Below are 12108 nucleotides of genomic sequence, written 5' to 3' on the forward strand. Positions count from 1 at the left end.
ATCCTCCGGCCTGAGCCTCCTGAAGGCTGAGATTACAGGCACATGATACCATGCCCGGTTTGGCTTTCTATTTGTTTCAAAGAAACTGGATAGTTTGGGCACACCAAGAGGTGACATGCAAACAGAAACAGATCAGTACAGTTAACCTGAGCATGTTGGGAACTGAAAAAAGGTATTCTATGCAGTCCATGGGTCAGAATGATATGGGGAAGGCAGGCTGGGCTATCCATCACAAATTGATTGCAAAGTTTGAACAGAATGTTTTCCATCAATTTCTAAGTCACCAATAGCTGGCTGATGAGTAATACTTACAATAGCAACAACAACAACTACGACTCAAATTGTTCAATTAAAGAACTTGACCTGTGGGGACCAACTGCTCAATTGGTCCTCATCAAATTCAAACATGATATTGTGGGACTAGGTAGAATGGGCCATACACTTCATTGGAAGAAGCATCTTGGAAAGCTCCCTACAGGAGGTTCCATTTGAGGGGAGTCTCAGCAATTGGGAAAAACATCCACAAAAGCTTCTTAGGAGGGAGGTGATCTAGATGGGGCTTTGAATAGACAAAGAGTCCTGGGCTCAACCTGAGACGGGCAAAGGTGAAGCTCTGAGGTATGGGACAGTGATGTGCAATGAAGATTGGGAACCAGCAGGCAAAGGCTCAGATTTGTTTGGAAAGGAGAATGTTGGAAAACCATCTCAGGGTCTAGAACTTAGAGCCAGCCATTTTGTTGTTGTTTTATTGTTGTTGTTGGTGGTGGTGGTGGTGCGACTTGAGCCCCAGGCCTGGGCACTATGCCTGAGATTTTTGTTTAAGGCTACTGGTCTACCACTTTGAGCCATAGCTCCATTTCCAGCTTTCTGGTGGTTAATTGGAAATAAGAATCTCAAGACTTTCCTGCCTGGGCTGGCTTTGAACCATGATCCTTAGATCTCAGCCTCCTGAGTTTCAGATGTGAGCCACCAGACCTGGTAAGCTAGTCATTTTCTACCCCTTCCCAAGACCAATTTGGGATGCTAAGCGAAATGAACTCCAAGAAACGGACACAAGAGGTCTTTCTTTGTTGTTGTTGTTTTTAATGTACCATGTGATATTTTTTTTTGTTTCTTTTGTATGTTCTTCCCCCTATGGTATATCCCCTGCATCTTGTATATACATTTGTCTAATTTGGGGAGGGGAAAGGGAATAACAAAATGCTGAAACAAGGACACAGGACGGCCCATTGCAACAATGATACTCACAAGACACTATATTGGAAATGAACATTACAACTTTGGGGGGGTGAGAGAGGTAGGGGAGGGGAGGGATAGTGGGAAAACAACAAAGGAGGGGGTAACAATGCTCAACAAGAAATGTACTCGTTAAGCCAGGCACCAGTGGCTCACGCTTGTAATCCTAGCTACTTAAGAGGCTGAGTAGTAAGTGGTGCTGTGGCTCAAGTGGTAAAGCGCTTGCCGTGAGCTGAAGAGCTGAGGGACAGCACCCAGGCCCAGAGTTCAAGACCCATGACCGACAAAAAAAAAAAAAAAAGAGGCTGAGTAGGCGCTAGCCTTGAGCTGAAGAGCTTGAGGGACAGAGCCCAGGCCCAGACCAAAAAAAAAAAAAAAAAAGAAAAAAGAAATGTACTCATTGCCTTACTCATGTAACTGTAACCCCTCTGTACAGCATCTTTATAATAACATATTTTTAAAAAAAAAGACCAATTAGGAGGAATTAAGTGATGCAGGAGGGGCTGACTTCCTTTGAAGATGAAATTTTTGGATGAGAAGTTTGCAAAAGATACTAAGATTTTCATCCTATGTGACAAGTAGAAACAAAGTAGAAACAGAATACAGTTAAAAATCCAAATCGTGAGATAATTGTGGTTTGAGGCCAGCTGGGACAAAAGTTAGGAAGAGCCATCTTAATTAAAAAGCTAGGAGACAAACAGTGGGAGGGAATCAGTGGGAAGATCATAGTAGGAAGTTGGTCCAAAGCAAAAACACAAGACCCTACCTGAAAAAAACTAAAGCAATAAAGGTCTAGAGGTAGAGTACCTACCTAGTAAAAGCAAGGTCCTGAGTTTACACTCTAGTATCACCAAAAAAAAAAAATTCTTTTAAAGACAAACAACATTCTTTTTCATTTGAAGGCCATATAGAATCAGGCAGTGGGTCTATGGGCTGCAGGTTTTGCCAGTCTCTGGGTTATGAGTGGCCAGTTTGAGGGCAAAAAAGAAAATGATGGTCCAAATCAGTTCTTCTCAAATATCCTAGTGACATCCATCTAACACCACACGGTGGGGAAATGCCAGCCCTGCAGGGGTCTGCTCTAAGACTCCAGAATTCTCTGAAATACTCCTCTCAGTGAAAATTCACACTTTCAAATCCTCTTTTGTAATGCATGTTTTATTCATGTAAAAATTAGCACTTACTGTAAAAATCAGTGAAGACTTAATGCCTAATCATGCTCAGTGAGGGGGACTGATTTCATCAGGTAGTTGTGCACTTGGGTCCCCAAATTTCCACGTGAGCCATCGGGCTATGAGGGTCCCTTCTCAATCTTAACCCAATCTCACCTCTGCTGACGCATTTCCAAAGTCATAATGGGAAAATATGGTTGTCTATCCCTCAAATCATCAATTCATGAATAAGAGTATTCATTCCACTCAGCCTTCAAATTCTTTTAATTAGAACTCATTTTCTTCTACTTTATACTTTGTCATCTATCTGTAACTTTATAACCTGTAGCCTGTTCTACATGAAGGGATATTAAATAATGAAGGGCTTGAGATTTTTTTTTTATATGCCAAGCATCCGTTTTCTCTTGTGATGGATTGTATTCCTAGTTCAGAATTCTCCCTTCTCTCTTGGTGCTTCTTTCCATCTTATTGACCTAGTTAGACTTGGCCATGTGAATCGCCTCTCCCAATGAAATGTGAGGGTGCTAGTTCTGTGTGGAGGTTTTAATGGTATGTTACTAGGGTCACACATTTCTCTATAGCTCCTCACTGCCCTAGAGAACACATGTTCCTTCACACATTTGTTCCTTCAGCCTGGGTGCTCAAATAAGAAGTCATGTGTATCAGACATATTTTCAGCCTGCAGATTGGAGTTACACCCAGCCAAGCCAATTCAGCTGGTGCTGGAAACTTCTCAATCTTGGAAGTGATTGTTACTCAGCAGTATCTTAGCACAGGCTGACAAATACACTCCTTTATTTTGGAACCAGGACTTTGGTATTTTTAGAGACCTAGTCCTCTTCTGCTCCTCATCTTTAGGACTTAGATGGGCCCCACTGTACTCTCAACTTATTCCACTGATTGTCCTTCTTCTAACACAAAGATTCCATGTATCATATCTGGTTGAGTGTTCAGCTATTTTCATGGAAGTTGGCTGGCTGGCATGTGTGACTTTTGCTGTTGATTTGCTATGAAGAACTCCTGAAGAAATCTTCCTCCTAAGCCACATGATTTCCTACTCTGGACCAGTTTACAACAAAGATACAGGAGAGCAGAGTGGACTGTGCAATGCCTGATTCCACACCTCTCGGCTGTTTTTGGTGGTGGGAGGGAAATCATGGAAGATCAATGGCAGTTTCACTTGACTGCCCAGGGTGGGGCTGCAGACACTTGGAAGTGCCAGCCATTCTCCCCGGGCATTGAGGAAGAGTGGTTTGGACTTCCAGTCACTCAGATGAAAAGCTGGGGCTACTGGTGTGGACTATCCAAGGCACCCCAGAAACTTCCGGGCTGGGAAACCCTACAATTACCCCCTAAGTGTTTCAGAAGCAATTTTAGACAATTAAAAACAATGAGAATTTCTTGAAGAAAACATGTGTACCATTACATGTTAGGATTCTGCAACGATGTATTTTTAAAAATAAAATGAAAAACATACCCACTGACTTCAGATATACTTATGTTTGGCTTCGGCATGCACTTCTTTGAAAATACTTCATTGTTCAAACTCTATAGAGGATACTGAGATTTTTTTTCCTCCCACACCATTGTCCCTATACAGATAACCTCCCCATCACCAATAAACTCTCCTCTGTCCCCCACCAGATACACACAAATGGTGAATCTCACTGACCCAACCTCACACTGAACCCCTCAAGAGTTACCTCCTCCTCTTGTCAAAACGCACCTCAGGGGCTTTGACAGCTTTGCCAATGTGGTATGCCATTGATCGACTAACAAAGTATCATATAGTAGAGACAGTAGAGACATCTTACCTAGAATCCCCTACTGTGTCCATCCCTCTCTCTCTTCTTGACCCTGACCAGATCTTCTGACTCTCTCCAGAACGTTCCTTTCCAAGAATGTCAGAGAGTTGGAATCACACAGGATGTAGCCTTTTTAGATGGGTGTCTTTCAGTCATATACTTTCTAAAAGAAAGCAAAGGGGGTTCTTAATTGTGTGTCAGTGCACGCACATGCCTGTGTGATTCTGAGGATACCATTTACAGGCAGCTGGGTGGTGTAGGAATTCAGCCTGAGTTCTGCTGAGTGACAGAAAGCCCACCAGGGATTTAAAACAGTAATTCCCAAAGTGGAAAATGAGCTGTGGAGAATCAGAAGTTGATAAACCGTCCTCTTTCCCAAACATTCTCCTCTACCCTCACCATCCTATCTTGATCCATACCTTACATTTTTCTCACACCTTCTCAGAGGTCTGGGAACCTTGTCTGCCCAACTGGGTTATTCCTATCTGTCCTGGAGCAAAAATAAAAATGCCCCGACCTGTTAGGTGCTCCTCTAGGTGACTAGGGGCTGGTGCCAGCCCTCCCTTTGAGAAGCGCACAGTTAATAGTAGGGGGAGACTTATACACAAATAACATTTCAGTGAAAATGCAAAAATAGAAACAAAGTGGTGGAAATTCTAGAATGTGGTTCTTCTGAAAGGACTCAAGCCTGGCTCTGGAGATCTGGCTTAATTGGTCTGGGTTGAGCATGTTGTTGGATCGTTTTCAAAGCACTCCCCAGGTGATTCTAACGTTAGCCAGGGCTGAGAAATACCCCAGACATACGGAATCAGGGACTGGCGAAGGGGGGGCGGTGTTTGAAGCCAGCAACCGAGTGTTTTAACGAGCCCCCCAGGTCACCATGCTGCACGTTCTAGTTTGAAAACCACTGGTGTGCAGCTCTAAGGCGTGCAGGCTTGGGATGGGAAGGTTCTGGAAGGTTGGCAATTTTGTTTCGAGCGCGGGAGCTGGGCTGGGAGGCGAGGGACTGGTCAATAATCATCTTCCTCCTGTTGTCCGGGGCCAGGGCCTTGCAGAGATAGATGTCCAGTCAGAGCCGGCCAGACTGCTGGAGGATGGGAGACCAGTCTTGTCCCACTGAGCCATCCTCTGGAGCCTCAGTCACTGGGCCTCTCCGCGCCAACCTAGGGAAAGGCTGAGGCTGCGCTCCCCACGGTGAATCTTTCCTGCAGTTCTCTTCCTGGTGGATTTTAGTTTGTGGCTCCTCATCCCTTCCCCCCCCCCCGCCCCTTTGTATAAAAATATAAAACGCCAGCCAGGATCTGTTCAACCCCATCTTCAGGCAGAAACGGCCTCCTCCTTCTTTCCCATTCTGCATCTTGTCTTCCTAAACCCTCCTCACCCCCCTACCCACACTAAAAACAATCCTTGGCCCAAAGCAACCCCAAAGCCCGAACCCCACTCCCGAACCCTACTCACCCCCCCACCCCCGCCCCCAACTCTCCGATCCCAGATCACCGACCACCGCGCAGTGGGCCTCAACACACCCAGCCTCCCCTCCCACGAGCCAACTCAGCAGGGCGCGGGGCACCCCCCGGGGTGGGGGCAGAACGGGTCCCCTCCCCCCGTGCCCGCAGCAGCGCCCCGCACTGGGTGGGGGAGGCTTCTCCGAGTTGCCTGGCGGAGCACGTCCCCCCCTTCCCAGGACGGGGAGGGGGGGAACTGCGGGCGCACGGAGCGGCGTCGGGTCTGGAGGCTCCTCCCCTGGGGTGGCCGGGCAGGAAGCGGGGAGGGCGGCGGCGGCGGCGGCGACGGGGGCGCGGCCCGGGGGCGCGCGCGGGGCGTTGTGCGTGCGTGCGTGCGGGGCGAGCGGGCGGGCGTGCGGGGCCCGGGGCGGCGGAGTATGCACGGGCCTCGGCGGGCAGCCCCGGCGCACAGCCGCGGCCCGGGCGCGCGGCGCGGGGCGGAAAAGCCTGTTTACACAGACTGCACACCGCCTGGGGAATAATGCAGTAAAGGAAGTGAGCCGGCTCGGCCTGACTGCTCCAACTTCCTGCTCTCACACACACCCGAGGAGGGGAAAGAAAAAAAGAGAGCGGAGAGAAAGAGGGAAAAAAAGAAGGGGAAATCAGGATCTCATTACAAGAGCAACAGACCGCCGGCAGACGCCTGTCAGCATGGAAAGTCGGGGGCTTTCGCCCGGGTCCTCCTAGAAACTCCTCCCGGAGAAGGATCGGGAAAGCCGCCCACCCCTCCCACCACCCCCACGTCTGGGTAAGGAGAACCGGGCTTCCCCGCCTGTTGCTCCCGAGACTCCCAAAGTTTCTTCGCTGGAGACGATTTCCATCTTTCTTTGCTTTGGCTGGGGCGGGGGGCGGCGCGGGGTGGGCTGCGGGCCCCCGGGGGGGGTGTGCGGGGGTGGGGGGGTTAGGGGTGCGTCGGTGCGGGCGGAGGGGGGGCGGCTGCGGGAGGGGTGCCGCCGGGATGCTGCTGCTGCTGCTGTTGCGCCCGCACCGCCGCCACCGTCCCCACCGGAGTTGGCGTGCCCACGCGCTGGGAGACCCTCTCCTGGGGGGGGGACCCTGTCCCGGGGGGGGTCCATGCCCTGGGGGGTAGGGAGGGGCTGCCCCTGGAAGCTCCCTGCGCTGCGGGGGACCGTGCCCCGGGGGGGGTGTTCCCAGTTCTGGGAGGGGGGGCGGGCTCCGTGTCCTGGGTCTGCACCGCCAGTCCGGGGAAGGGGCGTCGGGTGCGACCTGTAGGGCGCTGTTGGAGACGGCGGGACTGGGGTCCCCGGGACGGAGGAGCCGTGACCGGAGCCGGCTGGGTGCCCGGAGGCTGGACGCCCTCAGCTGGGGTTGCGGGGCTGGACGGGGGGGTGGGGGGGACTCCGGGGGTACTCGGATCCAGGGGGGCGGGATGTGGGGAGAGGGGAGACCAGGCATCGGAGTTGGGGGGGAGCGCTGCGTCCACTGCCCCTGCTGGGCAGGTGACCCCCGCCCGGGTCACCGCACCAATCGGACCTTTAAAAGCCGGTAGTCGACGGCGTACGATTTGGCACGGGGGGGGGGGGTCCCAGATAAAGGGGTCCGATCGCGACTCCACCGCCTCCTTAGCTTCGTACTGAACGCTGGCCTGCAGTGCTACTGTAACTTGGGGGGGGGATGAAACTGGGGGGAGGGGGAGTTAAAGAAAATAAAAGAGATGCGTTCTGTCAACGTTTTCGGAACGGAATCATCCCGGGGACGAGCTACCGTCGGCGGCGGGTGGGGGTAGGAGCAAGAAATGCTATTTTAGAAACTGCAAAAGGGGCTTTTTAGAAAGAACGGGGGGGGGGGAGGAAAAAACGAGTGTCGGGAGAGTTTCTGGCTTGTCTGGAAACGGCAAGACTAATTGCCATGCGCTTCCGCTTTGAAACGGGCAGCAGACAGCATCTTGAAAATGACTCACTGAAGGAGCTCACAAAGAAACTGTGGTTTGCTCCTTCTCAGGTTTATGTATTTGTGCCTTTTACAGTTTCCTTTGTAGTGTTCCAGGGTCCCCCCCCCCCCCGCCCCGGCTCCTTTCCCCCTCCCCGCCAGCCCCCTACCGCCCTCCCCGCTTTGAAAGTCCCTGGCCCCAATTTAACTCCCCCTCCCCAGTCTCCTGGGCCAGCCCGAGTGGGGACAGACAAGGGGGGCGGTGGGGAGGCCGAGTTGTTTTTGGAGTTGGCTGGGGAGAGGGTTAAAGGGATTCTGCTGCTGGAGGGGGAAAAAAGTTCCCTGAATTTTCCACTAGTTGCTTGCTGCAGGAAGAGAGAGACCCTTTAGTCATTGCTAAGTAATGTCTGCACACACACACACCAACTAATCTCATTAGGAGTTTCCGCTGCTCTACACGGGAGGGGGTTTGTGCAGCCACGGTCAGCCTGTGGGGAGCCCAGCCCTGTGGAGGGAGAAAGACCAGTTACTGCTGCCTTATTGACTTAGAGGTGCTTTCTATTTAGTTAGTTTTATTAAACACTCCCAAAGATCCCTTGCAGGGCAAGAGTGACAGAAACTTTGAAGTCACTTTGGCCATTTTGGATTTCAGATTTATAGGCTTTTCATGTGTGTATGTTTTGGATGCCCAAGCTGCTGAACCCCCTCCCCCCATCTTTTCCTATCTGTGCTTTGTCTTTGTTGGGGAGGGCAGGGAGGAGGCAGGGAAGGTGGGGGGGGGGGACGGTGGAGAAACTGAGAAGTCCCTGCATGTTCCGGGCATCTATTAATGAGCTTAAATCGATTTCTGAGCCTTATTGCCCAACAAAATACCCTGTGATCTCTCTCCGCTCTCCCTCTCCATGGCACACATTTATTTGGAAAAGGTCAGTTATGGGTTTGAATTTATGAGCATTGTAAAATTACAAATTGTGTTAGGAGGACATACAGGTCAGACAGTTAAGGAGACTGTCCATAAGTGTTCTTAGAGTTTCCAGTAATGATCCTGCTGCAAACCCCCTGAGTTAGAAAAGTGATGGCCTTTCTATGCCAAATATAGCAAAGGCCTTCTTGCCTTTTTTTTTTCCTCCTCCTTTTTTTTTTTTTTTTTGCCTTTAAATATTGCCTAGAAATGTGTAGAGTTACTAAAAAGGGCAAAGAATTTTAAGGAACCTTCTTGGAACAATGAGGTCCCTTCCTTGACAAGGACATGTCGCCTCTCTTGAGGGTTTCTGAGGTGTTGGCATTTCTTCCACGATGGCAAAGCGTGTCCTAAAAACAGTGCATCCAGTTGGACCAGGGTATGAGTCAGTGGGCAAGAGCACCGGGTGCCCCTCACACCCTCTCTGGAACAGAGTAGGTGCTCAGGAAATTGTGACATTGAAACTGTGAGTAAGACAACAAACCTTAGAATGACAGACGGGCTTTGAAGAGCTCCCATCCTTCTGCATGAGAGTTTCAAAGGTTAAGGTTGGAGCTTGTAAAATGGTCTACTCTCAAGTCCATTTCCTTGGACCCAGGGGAGATAATTAGAGTCCCTCCTTCCAACAAGTTGTTTGGGATATGTAAGGTTCACTTTTAGCTGTGTTTATCTACTAGGAATAATTTTGTCTTCCAGATTTTTTAAAAAAAATTGTATTAACTGTGCTACTAGCCCCAAACTAACAAATAATGATGATAAAAACTCTCCCATACATTTGTGCAATGAGTAGGGCACTCTGATTGCACTTTATATGTACATATATATTCATTTATATTTATATGTATGCATATCTGTGTATATACTCCTCACACGTACACTGCCATGGGGCTGCTTTCCTTTTGTGAGCTAAATTACCCACCTGTGGACTCTCTCCTCCCCACCAGTGTTTTTATGCCCCTTATACTCAGATCATTTAGATGGACAGTCCTGAACAGGTGCTGGACCACAGCTTTCTAGCCCCAGTTGAATTTTGCAGGTACTTCAACATTTTGAAGACCTCTTCCTTTCCTTATTCAAGAAACGAAATAATTCAGAAACTGCTAGTACTCAGTAGATATTAACTTTGAGATTGTGTATTAAAAGTTACATTTGTAATAACTTTGTGGATCTTGCATCCTTTTTTCTCCCCCCCCCCCAAAGTGGTTTCAAAGAACTTCCAGGCAGTATGTATAAATGAAAACATTGCTTCTTAGCGGTCAGATACTGGCTTTTGTTATTCTGTGCCATCTAATTATATTTATATATTTGATCAGTTCAGAAGACCAGTATAGGGCTGTGAAATGCAACAAAACATGACCTATTAACAAATCCAAAATGCTTAATAAAACGTTTTACCAAAGGAGGTGATTTCCTGGTGTAGTCTTTCTCCATTAGTCTTACTAATGGTTATAGTTTGCTGTCCTTCAAACCTAGGGAGTTGACAGTCATCTCTTGAGTTTCCCAGGTTCCTTGTTGCATGTTGGGAAATGGCTATTTATTTTTATTTTGCCCTGGTAACTGGCTTCTGGCTCCTTAGGACTTCCCTGGGACCACTTACCTGAGTAGGAAGGTTGACTTATGTGAAGGACCCCATTCCTGTCACATCCTCCTGCATGTTTCAGGGGAAATTTTTTCCAGTCATAGTTATCCATACTTCCTTTTTTGTCTTCGTAGGTTGATTTATAGCATACTTGGAACCACACTAGCCTAAAGGTGTTTTTCTAAAGGTTGTTTTTTCCTGTTGTGAGAAATGTCAGCACAAATTATCCTTAGGAAAATATAGAAAACCACCATGGAAAAATAAAATAAAATAAACAACTATAATCCTACCATTAACATTTTGGTGTATATTTTTCCAGTCTTTTGAAATGCATACGCGTGGCTATACACAGAGAAACATGCGCACGTAAAAGTTTTATTTGCAGTCACACTGTGCTTACTGTTTGGGAACTCATTTTCACATAACACACCGTGGAACACGTTAGAATAATGTGTCCTGAGACCAAATAACCACCCAGAGCGCTTGTATTCATTGATCTCATAAATGGAGTGACTCAGTGATGGATTGACATAATTTCTACATGGGCATGTTAGGTGTTTTTGTCTTTTGTGGTCCCAAGTCATGCTCAGAGAATGCTGGCCTCTCTCGAAAGACTGAATTCCTGTGTGCTGTGAAGTTGGGATTTTGATGAGTTTCTCTATGATTTAAGAATGAGTCATGCTTCTTAGTAGAGTATCAAGATGTAGTAACAGGAAGTGCAAGGCACTTCAAGTTGAATGGTAAATGCTGAAAACTGAGAAACAGGGTTAAACCAGAAAATACACCTTGGGTTTACCTGACTCTGAAGGCTACGGTGCATTTGTATATATTACAGACAGTTCTGCCTGCTGTTCTTTTATCCCTAGAGTTTCCAGACTTTGACATTGGTGTTTTAAACTGAACTTTAATTCAATTACAATTGCCCATGGCCAGTTGGAATTGAGGTCATGTAATGGTTTGGTTGACACTAGGGCAGTGATGAGACTATGAAGAGTCTGGATTTACCTGCACACTGAAAGTACAGCCCAGTGACCAGAGTGTCTGTGAGTTTGTTTACACTAAGCACTAAAGGCCTGCAAAATAGTCAGTCTTCGAAGTAACTCTTCTTTGCAGAAATTTAACTGTCTTCTGATTCTTACCCACAACTGAAATAAAAATACCTGGCCTCCAGTGTTGGCAATTAACATTCACATCAGCAGTTTTCAGTTGCACTTTGAAAGTGGTCATTTCAGCGAATTGTGATTTAGTTTGCATTGTCACTTGGAATGAACTCTTTGCCTACTTTCTTGCTAGGTGTTCCTTTACATTTCCTGGAAAGTCTTAACTAAAGTTATTCTAAAAATTAAATGTGTTCATTGATAATTTGGCTGTGAGATAATTTTGCTTATATGCTTTTAAAGAAATGAAGTTGATGGTTCTGCTAGTTTGAATTGGACTAAAGTGAATTTTCCCACAAAGAGGACCAAAGATCCTAAGTGGATCAAAGGTTCATAGTATCATAAGCATTTTTAAATGCTGCAGTATGTCAGACCAGCTCCTAATTATCTAGCCCCTAATTATCCGGGTATTATATGGAAACAATGGGATAGGCATAATATACTCATATCTAGATATTAAAAGACTGCTGAGTTGAGGGCTCCAAGTGTTTGACACATTTTTCACTCACTTTAAACAACATGGAGCATAATTTAGACATACTTAAGTACATAAATCTTTTGTTTAAATCTGCGTATCTCTCTTCCCCCCATAAGGAATATTTCCATCACTTTGAAATATTTTTTCTTCCTTTGTTGCCAGTCCTGGGACTTGAATTCAGGGCCTGGGCACTGTCTCTGAGCATCTTTTGCTCAAAGCTAGCTACCACTTGAGCCTCAGCACCACTACTATTTTTTTGTTCTATTTATGTAGGACTTCATGCATGGTAGGCAAGCACTTTACCACTAAGCCACATTCCCAGCCC

The 12108-nt window shown here is 47.4% G+C and overlaps 1 protein-coding gene across 1 annotated transcript in view; it reads left to right on the forward strand.

Annotated features, from left to right (window-relative positions):
- Positions 1-6048: 6048 nt before the first annotated feature.
- Positions 6049-12108, forward strand: part of Elk3 (ETS transcription factor ELK3) — a 61181-nt gene continuing 55121 nt past the window's right edge. Inside the window, exon 1 of the mRNA XM_069990491.1 lies at positions 6049-6466. The gene's annotated coding sequence lies outside the window, so the exon portion shown is untranslated. The remainder of the gene's footprint in view (positions 6467-12108) is intronic.

This window comes from Dipodomys merriami, unplaced genomic scaffold, assembly GCF_024711535.1.
Source record: "Dipodomys merriami isolate MVZ:Mamm:240054 unplaced genomic scaffold, mDipMer1.0.p SCAF_10, whole genome shotgun sequence".
Classification (NCBI taxonomy): Eukaryota; Metazoa; Chordata; class Mammalia; order Rodentia; family Heteromyidae; genus Dipodomys; species Dipodomys merriami.